The sequence below is a fragment of the Triturus cristatus genome, chromosome 10 (genome assembly GCF_964204655.1).
Source record: "Triturus cristatus chromosome 10, aTriCri1.1, whole genome shotgun sequence".
Lineage (NCBI taxonomy): Eukaryota > Metazoa > Chordata > Amphibia > Caudata > Salamandridae > Triturus > Triturus cristatus.
The window spans coordinates 833,535,729-833,550,320 of NC_140593.1; the positions used below are offsets into that span (position 1 = coordinate 833,535,729).

At 44.7% G+C, this 14,592-nt stretch overlaps 1 protein-coding gene across 1 annotated transcript in view; it reads right to left on the reverse strand.

Annotated features, from left to right (window-relative positions):
* Positions 1-14,592, reverse strand: part of NLRC3 (NLR family CARD domain containing 3) — an 820,465-nt gene that overhangs the window by 557,163 nt on the left and 248,710 nt on the right. The window lies entirely within an intron of this gene.

Here is a 14,592-nt window from a genome sequence, read left to right on the forward strand (position 1 = left end):
CTGAAAACCAGTAACCTTTACAGAAACATTGCATTCAATTTCCGATAAAGGTTGTGTTCATTTCTAATGTCTGTGGTCTTAAAGGAATGATGAAACACATACAACGTGAGAGACGTTATGATGTCTTACTCCTCTAGGCATCTAATCCAACTAATGGTGACCCTATGGGGGAACAAAGGAAAAATTCAATCTGCATGTTAAATCAATCAGTGGCCTTTTATTGGATGAATCACCTGCAGTTTGAGACTAACTCCCATATCCACGGAGACACATCTTAATTAACTCAATGAAATTCCAAGTTATGTGTAAACTTTAGATGCATCGGGCACCAGAAAACAGGGGCTTACCTTAGCACTGAACCAGTGTACCTAAACATGAAAGGACCCTATAACTTACCTCCTCTTAACAAAGAGTTCTCATTCTCATTGGTCACATTCTGGAAATAACTGTTTTCTCATGCGGGATTATATTAAGACCACTGCCAAGAGACGCAATTGGATAGTAAGTGCTGTAAAACAACCACTGGGCTCATGCATGGTGAGTGAAACTCCTAATCCACAGCACTCCATGATTTTATTTCAGCATTCAAGCAAAAAATAAACAAATCTTCTTCAAATCATGGGATACTGATATAGGAATAACAAACAAATTCCGTACCCAAGGGTTTAAGAAAAAATAGGATTCTTTGCTAAACACTCACAAGTAGCTTTTATGTCTGTCATACACTTTGAATTGTTTGTGAATTCACTTTTACAACTTTTTCTCAACAACCCCTACTTTTTAATAAATCTTTCATAACTTTTGTCGATACAAAAAAGGCGATATTAAAAAAAGGTAAAAAATAACTTGTGTAACATTCCACAAACAATATTTTTTTTAAAACAACAAAAACTCAGGAATGTCTTTTATGCCCTTTTAAGAAGTTGGGCATACTTGAGAAAACTTGTGTTGCTTTTTCACAAACAATCCTAATGTTTTAAAAATAGCTTTTATAATTTACAAAACTTTTTCTACAAATGCTACTAAGTTAGGTCTTTTCTGGTGAAGAATCAATCAACAATGTTTTTCAACCTTTGAAAATCTTACCACAAAACAAACCCAAGCTCTGAAAACGCCCAAAGATCTTGTAATAGGTGCACATATTGCATGTGTAATGCCCAACATTCCCAATTAATTCAATTCAATTCAATTTGATCTTTATTCAGATATGAATATATCCATAAAAGCACAGGTCAAATAACAACAAGAAATACATTAAACAATAAAAATACATTTGCAATAAAAACAGCAGCATCATAAAAACAGTAGGAAATTCCCAATAGGGACATGTAAACACAGATGAAATAGCAGCATGAAATACATTGGACTATTGATAAACAATCAAATAAATGACAGTCCGGCTACATAATACAGTACCAAAAGAGAAAATATACATAAATGCCATCTCAGCAAGTGTAATATTTAACATTTTGGGGCTACATTCCTGATGTTTTAACCGTGATCATAAATTTGCAGATTAGTACACTTAATGGAGACAGCCTTCAATGGGTACCTATTGAAGCATGCGCACGAACTGCCGCATTCAGAAAGGATCGCAGACAAAAAATTAAAAAATCCCCTTCCAGCTCAAGGATTTTCATGTAGGCTGCCTTATAATCAACTATGGCAATTTTCTTTAAAAATGGAATAAAAAACCATTTAGTATATTTTTGATAGAAATTGCAGAAAAATAAGAAATGTAACATGGACTGGGTACTATGATCATTGCAGGGACATTGCATATGATCGCGATTAGCATTGTACCCTAATGGGAAGCAGAGTAAAAATGTTAAAGTGTCTGCCATTAAGCAAAAGAGCAATCCTCTCTCCCAACGGTCTATGGCTTTTAAAAGGTAGCTTGATGGTAAGTTTGATGAACAGTAGGATGTATCGACTAGGGACATGTACCTAGCAACGGAGGATTTCGAAGCCTCCTTTGCATATCTTACATTTCTATACTGGGTGTATAGAGCTTCCCGAAGGGATTTTTTTATTTATGTGCTCTATATTAGTTGGTTTAAAAAAGATATGTTCAAGATTCACTCTGTTTAGGCTCTCCCTCACAGCGGCAAGCCAGGGTATCTCCCTCCACTTTTCACATTTGAGGCAATCTATTATTACGTCTCTAGTGAGAGTCGCTGCCGGGTTTTTCCAGAATGAAAGCCAAAACATAGCTGGACGAGCCCTGATGTAGTCCTCAATGTATGTCAGTTTCAATCCCTTGTGGCAAACATACTTCGAAGAAGAGATCTGGCCCCCAGAATTTGCGACAAAATCTATTTTCCTCAACCTGGACGCTACTACACTTTGTGAAGCCCCAAACTTCTGCACCATATGCTGCAGTGGGAATACACTGTAATGTAAAAATTTTTGATAATAGCTAAAACCATCTCTGCCTTTTTCAGTTGACGGAGGCAGAGTATTGAGTTAATAGCTTTTGAAAACTTGCTCCTACTATGTGCAACGTGATCAACTCAGGAACCATTGGCTGTGAATACCAACCCCAAATAGGGAAAAGTGCAAGTGCGATGTAAACGTTCAGAGCCGATAGAAATTGTATTAATGAGATGCTTTTTCGGACCACAGGTCATTAAAAAAGATTTTTTTAAATTGGTACAAAGATCTGAGCCAGTATAAAGTCTACAAATACCCGAACTAAAGTGCATAGTGCATTGGGTTTGCGACCCATTAGGACCACGCCATCAGCGTACAGCAGGGCGGGGAGTATGTTGCCATTAATTCTAGGAACATTATTAGTAAGTTTAATCAGAGAGTTGTGAAGGGCGTTGATATATAGGATAAAACGGAGAGGGGCCAGGACATACCCCTGCCTAACCCTTCTGCCGATATTGATGTCCCTTGAAACCTTTACTGATCCTCACTCGAGCTTTTAGGTCCCTATGTAAATTGGCTAAAAAGTGAACTAAAACCTCATCCAACCCATAATTTAAAAGAATCTACCATGAGCGTGACCTGTTGACATGGTTAAAGGCCGAGGTAAGATCCATAAAAGCCAAGTAATGCCAATATTAACAAACGGAAAACTGCATGCAAAATGTATAAGAATTCACTTTCAGCCTTTGTATGGGGGATTCACACCCCATGCCGAAGTCCTCCTTCTCTTAGTCCTTACTATACGAGGTGTCCTCAGACAGAGTTTTTACAATGCTTCTAGATTAAGCCTGGGCAAAGCACTACGCTACGCTCGCGTAGTTTGCGAAGTTCGCGCTACTTCACACTACGCAAACTGCACGTAGCACAGTGCGAACACGCGTAGCGTAGTGTTGCGTAGTGCTGCGGTCATTTTTTGCTTGCTCGCAGTCCTCAACGTCAAGTTGGCGACCGCGAGCAAGCAAAATGACATCCCGGCGAGACTTTTTCCTTGTTCGCGATCAGCAACATCAAGTTGGCGATCGCGAGCATGGAAAATAAACCTCCCGGCGAGATTCCCAACGCGAGGAGGTCAGGTTTCTCATTGCGAATGGTCGCATATGCTAGCGACCGCTCGCGATGAGAAACTACCAGTTTGCGTTGAGAAAGCTGCCGCTCGAGTAAAAATCTACTCAAGCAGCAGAAAACTACAGCTCGCACTGTGCAAGATGCCATTTTCAATGATTGCACAGTGCCGGTTGCTTGTCCGCACTGTGCAATCATTGAAAACGACATCTGGCACAGTGCAAACAAGGTACTACGCAGTTCGCGAAGTGCTACGCGTAGCTCGCATAGTGCGAACTGCACTTTGCGTAGCTTCGATACGCCCAGGGTTATTCTAGATATACGATCTAATAACAAAGTCCTTCTTCTCTTTCCACTATGTGGGGTTGAAGAAGGCTCCACACGCGTACTTACTTGAAAAACAAAAAACAAAACTACTCCTAATGGAACAGTCAGAGGTACATGTCACACGCTGTCCGCGGCGATCCAGAACCGCGAGATGGCGCTTTGCGCAACTCCGCATGTGCTCATTGGAGGATTGCCCCTTGTATCTAACGGTCGGTACAACTGTTGATCGCATTAAAGGTATACTCTATATCATTTTGCGTGTGGGACAGCACTTGTTCCATTAGGAGTAGTTTAGTTTTTTGTTTTTCACGGTCCTCCTGACAAATTGCCTTGATCTTCCACGACTTAAATGGCAAGAAACATGTTGACCACAACCTATACCTTGAGCTAACGGGGACCATTGTACCCACCTTGGCCTACAATTGTTTTTAACATAACCTAGGGTTTAACACATTAAAGTCAATCTTCAATTCCCTAAGAGTTGTTTCTAATCCTTAGCACTACTCACACACTACTCCCAAACCACCATACTTGCACTTCACTAACGGTGGCTCAAAATAACTCTGGCAAAGAGCCCCTTTGAGGGTCCCATTGGGCATTGTAGCACCGGCCCAACGAGGAGCTGCCCAATGATGAAGCATGACACCCCTTGGGGTGTATGAGGGCTCTTGCTCCTGAAAGATCCGATCCCTCGGACTTGATCACTCAGGAATTTAATGACCTACCTTTCTAAAGGAACGGCATACCTTCTTGCTTTTCAGTTCTCTTTGGGGGTATGTGTGCTGGACCTTTATTTAGCCGCCTTCCCTCCTAGTGATTTTGTTAGGATGCCACCAACCAGCTCTCAAGCAGCTCTGCCACCAACACTGCCAAAGCTCCCAATCCCGGCCCAGCACTTGAGCGGGGAGCAAGTTGGCATACTTGGCGCTATGGCCATTTCAGTATAATGTTAAAACAACCATATATAAAATAAACATAATAATATTACAAAAAATGCCTGGCTTACTTCTGTCGAAGACAGAGAAAACACATGAGGAAAAGTGAGGGGGTAGAGCCTCTTTCAACCCCACCCAGTGGAAAAAGAAGAACTTTCTTTTTAGATCGGAGATCTAGAAGTATGGTAAAAACTCTGTCTGAGGCTTAAGATGCCTCATATAATTACGACTGGAGTGAGGAGGACGAGATGAGAGGGTAATAATATTCTCAGTAAAAACAAAGCAGTTTATACGTAGTGGATATAACGCCTGAACACAAATATTATGGTACCACCAATAAGAAAACAAGTTACTTACCTGTAACTACAGTTATCCAGTATTGGTATCTTTCATAGATTCACATGTCTGAATCATTCCCCGTCGCCGAGGGGGGAGTCCCACGGTAAATTACAAAAGTAGTGCCATAAGTTAATAACAGTAGTAGGCTAAAATAAAAAGGCCTAAGGCCTAAATCTTAGAAGCCTATCTACATCATTATAGTAAAAAGAACCAAATGTTCGCTCCAACCAATCAGCTACCAGTACCCTCTAGAACACTCTCAGCAGAGTCAGTTCTCCTCAGATTTTCTAAGCACAATTGGGAAGTAAGATTCCCAATCATAAAGAACTGACTCGCCGGGGAGGTGGGTGGGTGCATGTGAATCTATGAAAGATACCAATACTGGATAACTGTAGTTACAGGTAAGTAACTTGTTTTCTTACCAAGTATTGGGGTATCTTTCATAGATTCACATGTGTGAATCGGAGTAGCAAGCAGTAAGCCAAATGTATTGTTGTTTGCGGATGGTGGGAGACAGTGTTCATAAACTCCCAAATTGCATCCACAATGGCAGAGAAATGTGAAAATAACCAAGCCTTTAAGAAATCAAATCCATATTCAAAGACATTATTGAAATAAAGCATGAATACATCAATATCAACATATAGATATATCTATATATTCAGATCTTTAAACATATAAACATGTATGTTACATGAAACATGGTAATATATAAAAAGGAAGAAGTACCTGAATCTGACCTCAATGAAAGAGATGGCATAGGACCGCCTGTCCAACAGCTGCATCACCTTGTTGCGCAGATTGAAGACAGAAATGCTTTGTGAATGTGTGGACATTTTTCCATGTCGCAGCATGACAGATATTATCTAGAGTCACTCCAGCAAACAATGCTGTAGAAGCTGCCACAGTCCTTGTAGAAAGAGCTTTGGCTTTCCTCTGTAGAGGTTTGTTGACCTTGTCATGGCAGAAATTAATCGTAGAAGCCAGCCATCTGGCTATTGTTGCCTTTGTCACTGCAGTCTCTAGTGTCGCTTGACCATAGGACATTAACAGTTGGTTTGATCGTCTGATGTCTTTGGTTTTCTGCAGGTAAAATTTAAAACAGCGCTCAACATCCAGAGAATGTGATGCTCTTTCAGCTGGAGTGGATGGCTCCGGAAAGAAAGTTCTCAACCTTACCGGTTCATTCAAGGGAAATTGAGACGGTACTTTAGGGATGAATCTAGGATTTGTTCGAAGGGTTACATAATCCTTAGTGAAATGTAAAAACGGTTCTGTGATAGTGAAAGCTTGGATTTCACTAATCCTTCTTGCAGAAGTAAGAGCCAGGAGAATAGCAACCTTCCATGTGACGAATTTGAGATCAGCTTTGTTAATTGGCTCAAATGGTCGCTTCATTAATTGCGCCAGTACGGTATTGAGTTCCCACTCTGGAGGGGGTGCCCGCACTGAAGGGAAAGCTTGGAAAAGCCCTTTCATAAATTGTTTGACAAGCAAAGATGAACAGAGAGAAGGAAGCTTGGCGCATTTTCTGAATCTGGAAAGAGCAGCCAGATGGACCTTGACCGATGAAAAGGTAAGCCCAGACTTGGCTAGAGAAAGCAAATAAGGAAGAATTTGTTCCGCCAGAGCTTGAACTGGGTGAATATTGTTCGCCTCACACCAACAGCAAAATCACTTCCATTTTAAACAATAGGTTTTTATTGTGCTCTGGGCACGAGATTTGGCCAAAATCTCACGACAGTCCTGAGAGATGTTAAGGTCCTTAAACTCTAAGAAATCAGGAGCCATGTGTGCAAGTGCAGGGACTGTGGGTCCGGGAGAACCACTTGGCCTCTGTCCCTCGACAACATCATAGGTGTCTGAATAAGGTGAATAGGCTTGTCCTGAGACAGTAGAAGAAGTTCCTGGAACCAATACTGTCTTGGCCAACGGGGTGCAACTAGAATCAGACGGCAACCCTCCAGCTTCATCTTGAGGAGCACCTTCAGGATCAAAAGTATTGGGAAAAAAGCGTATGCACAAATCCCTGACCATCGCATGGACAGGGCATTCCCCCTTGAGCCCTGTTGAGCGAACCTGCTGGCATAATATCAGCATTTCTTGTTCTCCCTCGTTGCGAATAGATCCAGTGCTGGTTTGCCCCAAGCTTGGAAAACTCTGTTCACCTGCTTCTCGTCCAGTTCCCACTTGTGACAGTCCGATTGAGATCTGCTCAGTGTGTCCGCCAGAATATTGTGGAGACCCCTGATGTGTTCTGCTCTCAGTTATTTTGTGGAATGTGATGCCCTCCCACAATTCCTGAGCTTCCTGCGAGAGCGTAGCTGACTTTGTTCCTCCTTGTTTCTTGATGTAATACATGCTGGTCGTATTGTCGGTACGGACCAGCACTGAGGAACCTGCGATTCTTGGGAGGAACACTTGCAGAGACAGAAAAATGGCGCGGAGCTCCAGTCTTTTGATATGCTGTTGTTTGTGTACTTGAGACCATTTTCCTTGAATTTGCAAATCTTGCAGATGACCTCCCCATCCCTCCATGGAGGCATTGGTTGTTAAAACAAAGTCTGGAATGGTTGGTAGGAATGTGAGACCTTGGGCCAAATTCGCTGTCTGAGACTACCAATGCAGAGCATTGATCATGCGCGACGTGACCCTGATGGAAACGTCGAACAAGCCCACGGCTTGTTGCCATTGAAGATGTAATTCCTCCTGAAGAGGTCTCATTTTGAGCCGTGCCAAGGGTATGAGATTTATCGCAGAGGAGCACATCCCTAGAAGTGAAGCAAACATCCGGACAGAAATTGACATTCTTTTTGAGATTGAAATTGCTAATTTTTGGAGACGCATTTGACGATTGTGTGATAAGAATGCTTTACACTGGCCCGTGTCTAGCATTGCCCCGAGAAAAGGAATGACTTGTAGTGGACGCAACTGTGATTTGCTCTCGTTGAGAGTCAGCCCCAGAGAAGAGAAGAGATGGAGACAAGATGTTGTGGCATCCTTGGTTGCTTGTTCCGAAAAACCTTTGGTCAGCCAATCGTCGAGATAAGGGAACATCTGTATTCCTCGAGATCTAAATGTCGTTGCCACTGTTGCCAAGATTCTTGGTGCCGATTTCAGCCCAAACGGGAGCACCTTGAACTGATAGTGGGCGCCAGCCACTGTGAAGCGAGGGTATTTTCGATGTTTGGGGTGGATAGGGATGTGGAAATACGCATCTTCCATATCCAGAGAAGCCATAAAATCTCCTTCGTTTAGACAGTTCAAGATCTCGGAAGGCGTGACCATCCAGAAACTTTGCTTTTTGAGGAATTTGTTGAGCTTGCGGAGGTCCAGAATCGGTCTCCATTCCCCTGACTTCTTCTTGATGAGGAAGAAACGAGAATAGAAACCGGTTCCTCTTTGAGATGATAGAACCTTCTCTTTCGCATTCTTGAGGAGCATCGTTAATGCTTCTTTGAACAATAAGGGCAGACGAGGGGGAGGGGGACCCCTGGGCGAAGTAGTAGGTGACTGTTTGATAAATTCCAGGGTGTAGCCGTTGGTTACTAGGTCTAAAACCCATCGGTCTGAGGTAATTTCCTGCCACTTGTGAACAAAAGCTGACATTTTCGCTCCCACTGGTAGGAAAGGTAATATGGTTGGCACCCTGCATAGATCATTGTTTCCTGTTGGTATCTCGACCTTGATTCTGTGATCGTTTTCGACCACCCTGACAGGAGAAACTAGTCGAAGATGATTGGCGGTATGATGACTGGTTGTAAGGCTGTCTATACTGCGATTGATATTGCCTATTTTGTTGGTTTTGGTATCCTCCTCTTGAAGCAAAACCACGTCCTCTTGCACCTCTGAAAGATTTGCGCCTGTACTGAAGGGCGCCTATAACGATCTAGCGGTATCTGTATCAGTCTTGATAGCAAGGAGGGCCTCATCAATGTGTTTTCCAAATAAAGACTCTCCGTCATAGGCCATGTCTAAAATTTTTGTTTGCACTTCGGGTCTGAAAGTTGTGGCTTTAAGCCATCCCTGGCGTCTAAGCACTGCAGCACCGGCAAGCTGACGAAAATTGGTGTTTGTAATGTCCAGAGCGCAATCTGTGATTTCAGATACTGCTCGTTCTCCTTCCAACAGAATCTTCCTTGCGTCTTGCCTACGGTCTTCAGGAATGAGGTCAATAAGTCACATTTGACGGTCACAGCGACCGATTATTGTCAGAGAATTTGCAGCTTTAATAGAAGCCGCTGCCATAGTTTAATTTTTTTTACCTATAAGGTCTAGCCTCCGTCCTTCCTTATCAGGCGGAGTGGTTATAGGCGTCGCAGGATTTTTGGATCGTTGTTGGGCGGCTTGAGAAATTACTGAATCTGGTCGTGGATGACCAATCGGACAAGATGGACTATTAGCAGGAGCACAGTACTTTTTCTCAATGCGAGGAAGTACAGCCGGAATAGATGCAGGCGTCTTCATGATATTAACCCCTTCATGCCAGATATAATTAATGATCGGAACAGCTCTCATGATCTTCCTAGACTCCTCCTTGAAATCATGCAAAAAGCAGTCTGTCTGCTATACTGTAACAGGCAACTGGAATCTAGATGCTGCTTGCTGCATCAAATTATGAAAGCCACCGATGTCCACAGGGGGAGAATTTGAAGGAAGAGGAAGGGGTGGAGAAGGCATCGGTATATTATATTCATCCCAGGGATCCGTAACATTAGTATTGTCGGGTAAGTCACCCTCTTCAACCTCCTCTCCAGAGGATGTATCGTCATAGTGCACGTGCTCAGATAGACCTGAAGGCCGAACCAGCGAAACAAGAACCTCAGACTGAGGCAACGGGTCAGGAATCCCCGCTGGTGGAGGTGGATTATCTGGGACAGGCTGTTTGTGGGGAAACCTTTGACGGTAATCCGCCAGCATGGCCTGGAGATCCTGTATGAGCATAGGAGGGAGGTGACTCATTTCCTTCTGGCGCGATTCGCTTCGATGCAATTTATGGTATGGAACCATAAGCTCTTCTTGAAAATAATGCTCCTGGTATTCGTCGTCGTCATCGTCTTGACACTTGATGTTAAGCTCAGAAGGATGGTGAGCTGTGCCAAATGGTCCCTCATCGTTTTCGTCCTCATAGTCCTTATCGTCAACATGGCTTGGCAGTTCGGGCTGGACTGTTCCCATGAGGCACAGGGCCAGACTGATTTGCATATGGCTATGTCCGAACTGGGGTGGCAGAGTGGGCTAAAGAACAGTGATGGATCAAACCCGGATCTGTTGACTGGGTGTGAGTGTTTGATTGGTTCTGATGCTCCGTCCATCACCACCCTCTTTTGTACCGCTTTGTTCGCCATAAGTTGGCAGGGTATGCTCAGACGTGAGTCCCTTGCTCACTTTGCCACTGGATTCAAGCAAGCCTGGCTGAAGACAGCTGAAATGCCAGAAACCGGTCCTAGGAAGCTTGTTTCCGGTCCAGGGAAGGCATGGCTTGGCAGTTTGGGCTGGACTGTTCCCATGAGGCACAGGGTCAGACTGATTTGCATATGGCCATGTCTGAACTGGGGTGGCAGAGTGGGCTAAAGAACGGTGATGGATCAAACCCGGATCTTTTGACTGGGTGTGAGTGTTTGATTGGTTCTGATGCTCCGTCCATCACCACCCTCTTTTGTACCGCTTTGTTCGCCATAAGTTGGCAGTGTATGCTCAGACGTGAGTGCCTTGCTCACTTTGCCACTGGATTCAAGCAAGCCTGGCTGAAGACGGCTGAAATGCCAGAAACCGGTCCTAGGAAGCTTGTTTCTGGTCCAGGGAAGGCATGGCTTGGCAGTTCGGGCTGGACTGTTCCCATGAGGCACAGGGTCAGACTGATTTGCATATGGCCATGTCTGAACTGGGGTGGCAGAGTGGGCTAAAGAACGGTGATGGATCAAACCCGGATCTGTTGACTGGGTGTGAGTGTTTGATTGGTTCTGATGCTCCGTCCATCACCACCCTCTTTTGTACCGCTTTGTTCGCCATAAGTTGGCAGGGTATGCTCAGACGTGAGTCCCTTGCTCACTTTGCCACTGGATTCAAGCAAGCCTGGCTGAAGACGGCTGAAATGCCGGAAACCGGTCCTAGGAAGCTTGTTTCCGGTCCAGGGAAGGTATGGCTTGGCAGTTCGGGCTGGACTGTTCCCATGAGGCACAGGGTCATACTGATATGCATATGGCCATGTCTGAACTGGGGTGGCAGAGTGGGCTAAAGAACGGTGATGGATCAAACCCGGATCTGTTGACTGGGTGTGAGTGTTTGATTGGTTCTGATGCTCCGTCCATCACCACTCTCTTTTGTACCGCTTTGTTCGCCATAAGTTGGCAGGGTATGCTCAGACGTGAGTCCCTTGCTCACTTTGCCACTGGATTCAAGCAAGCCTGGCTGAAGACGGCTGAAATGCCAGAAACCGGTCCTAGGAAGCTTGTTTCCGGTCCAGGGAAGGTATGGCTTGACAGTTCGGGCTGGACTGTTCCCATGAGGCACAGGGTCATACTGATATGCATATGGCCATGTCTGAAGTGGGGTGGCAGAGTGGGCTAAAGAACGGTGATGGATCAAACCCGGATCTGTTGACTGGGTGTGAGTGTTTGATTGGTTCTGATGCTCCGTCCATCACCACCCTCTTTTGTACCGCTTTGTTCGCCATAAGTTGGCAGGGTATGCTCAGACGTGAGTCCCTTGCTCACTTTGCCACTGGATTCAAGCAAGCCTGGCTGAAGACGGCTGAAATGCCAGAAACCGGTCCTAGGAAGCTTTTTTCTGGTCCAGGGAAAGCGTGGCTTGGCAGTTCGGGCTGGACTGTTCCCATGAGGCACAGGGTCAGACTGATTTGCATATGGCCATGTCTGAACTGGGGTGGCAGAGTGGGATAAAGAACGGTGATGGATCAAACCCGGATCTGTTGACTGGGTGTGAGTGTTTGATTGGTTCTGATGCTCCGTCTATCACCACCCTCTTTTGTACCGCATCAAATTATGAAAGACACCGATGTCCTCAGGGGGAGAATCAGAAGGAAGAGGAAGGGGTGGAGAAGGCATCGGTGTAATATATTCGTCCCAGGGATCCGTAACATTAGTATTGTCGGGTAACTCACCCTCTTCAACCTCCTCTCCAGAGGATGTATCGTCATAGTGCACGTGCTCAGATGGACCTGAAGGCCGAACCAGCGAAACAAGAACCTCAGACTGAGGCAACGGGTCAGGAATCCCCGCTGGTGGAGGTGGATTATCTGGGACAGCCTGTTGTGGGGGAAACCTTTTACGATAATCAGCCAGCATGGCCTGGAGATCCTGTATGAGCGTAGGAGGGAGGTGACTCATTTCCTTCTGGCGCGATTCCCTTCAATGCAATTTATGGTATGGAACCATAAGCTCTTCTTGATAATAATGCTCCTGGTATTCGTCGTCGTCATCGTCTTGACACTTGATGTTAAGCTCAGAAGGATGGTGAGCTGTGCCAAATGGTCCCTCATCGTTTTCATCCTCATAGTCCTTATCGTCAACATAAATTTCCAAAAGGTGAGACGGCAAAAGTGGAGATATTTTACTGTAATCTTGTCTTTGAAAAGTCTTAAGTTGAAAAGATGGAGATGTTATTGGTGTTGATTGTGAAGGCAAAAGCACCATTATTGATACCTGAGAATGCGTTGGTAAAGTCGTCGTCGACGGGCTCTTCGTCGACGGGCTCTTTGACGACAGGCTCTTCGTCGACAGGCTCTTCGTCATCGACGGGATTGTCGTCGACGGACTTGACGGGATGTTCGCTGATATGGTCGTCGACAAGACAGTCGACGATGACATCATCGGCGAGGCAGACGTCGACGACGTAGACTTCACAGATAACAGTACCTTCGATGACGGTGGAGGCTTCGTCGGCGGAACCTTCGTCGACAGGCTCGACGGAGACGTGGTCGTCGACGGAGACATCGTCGATGACTTCCTCGTCGACGATTCTTCCAGAACAGGCTTCTTAGAAGTGATAGAAATCCTAGTCGACATAATAGGCGAAGTAATGGCCGTCGTCAAGACAGTAACAGTCAACGATGGGGCAGACGAAGTCACAGAAATCGCTGACGATGGAGTCAAAGTGAGAGATTTAACCTGGCTTTTACTCACGGTTTTTGAAGTAGACAGCCTCTTAGATTCCTTGCCGAAGTAGAGGGTGGAGACAGCGTTGACCTAGAGGAAAATTTAGGTGACCTTTGTGAAGGGTCAGATATATCATGGGAAGTGTTGTGATGTTTTCTTCCCTCACTTAAAGAGCTGTCATGGGATCTAGCTCTTTTGCTAGAAGTTGAGGCTCTGTCATACTCCTCAGCCGAGGAAGATTTAAGCCATAAAAGCAGTCTTGCCTCTCTATCCCTAACAGTCTTAGTAGGGAAAGTACGGCAAATCCTACAATCCTTCGCAACATGCTTAGGATAAAGACAGTAAATGCAGTCCTTATGCTGGTCATCAACATGGACCCTCTTCTTATCACAGGTCCTGCAGGGTTTAAAGAGAGCTTTCTTGTCAGACATCCTGAAGAGATGACGTGTAGAACTGAGTAGGCATTCAGGGAGACTTCCTTCCACACGAAGTGCGGTGAAAATCTGAGGAGAACTGACTCTGATGAGATTGTTCTAGAGGGTGCTGGTAGCTGATTGGTTGGAGCGAACTTTTGGTTCTTTTTACTATAATGATGTGGATAGGCTTCTAAGATTTAGGCCTTAGGCCTTTTTCTTTTAGCCTACTACTGTTATTTACTTATGGCACTACTTTTGTAATTTACCGTGGGACGCCCGCCTCTGCGACGGGGAATGATTCAGGCATGTAAATCTATGAAAGATAACCCAATACTGGATAACAGAGACATGTAAAATATAGCTGTAAAAATGTTTTCAACAAAAAATGCATTTTAATATTTCCTTTTAATCTGATTATCAGATGCGTACATTCCACGGTAACCAACTGAGAAATGCACACAATTACAAAACATGTATTATTTTTATATCTTAATTTTGCTTCCCCTTCTGTTTTCATTTTATGTGCCCTCTATGCTTTTACAGGTGGAAACTAGGGGTGGACAGAACTTGCCGAGTTACATGACATCAGGACCTTATTTCGCGCAGAAAAATCAGTGCAAACTGCATCTTGGAGTGCACCAGAGGGCGCTGCTTCTCCAGTTAATTTTGCTGCCGCGCAAGTAAGATTTATACTTGAGTGGCAGCTTTCTGATCGCGAACAGTTGCGATCGCCCGCTTTTGGGAAATCTCGACGGGTGCCCTCCTAGCGACTGAAAATCGTGCTAGGAGATGCAACATCTCGCTTGCGCTCGCTAACTTACCAATGGCTAGCTGTGTGCAAAAAAAACACTCTGTCACATGGGAGTTGGCGCAATTTGACCAGAACTCTACAAACTCCTGGCCAGAACATGCGTAACGTAGATTGACCAAAACTCTTCTGAGAGAGCGGAATTTATCGCTCAC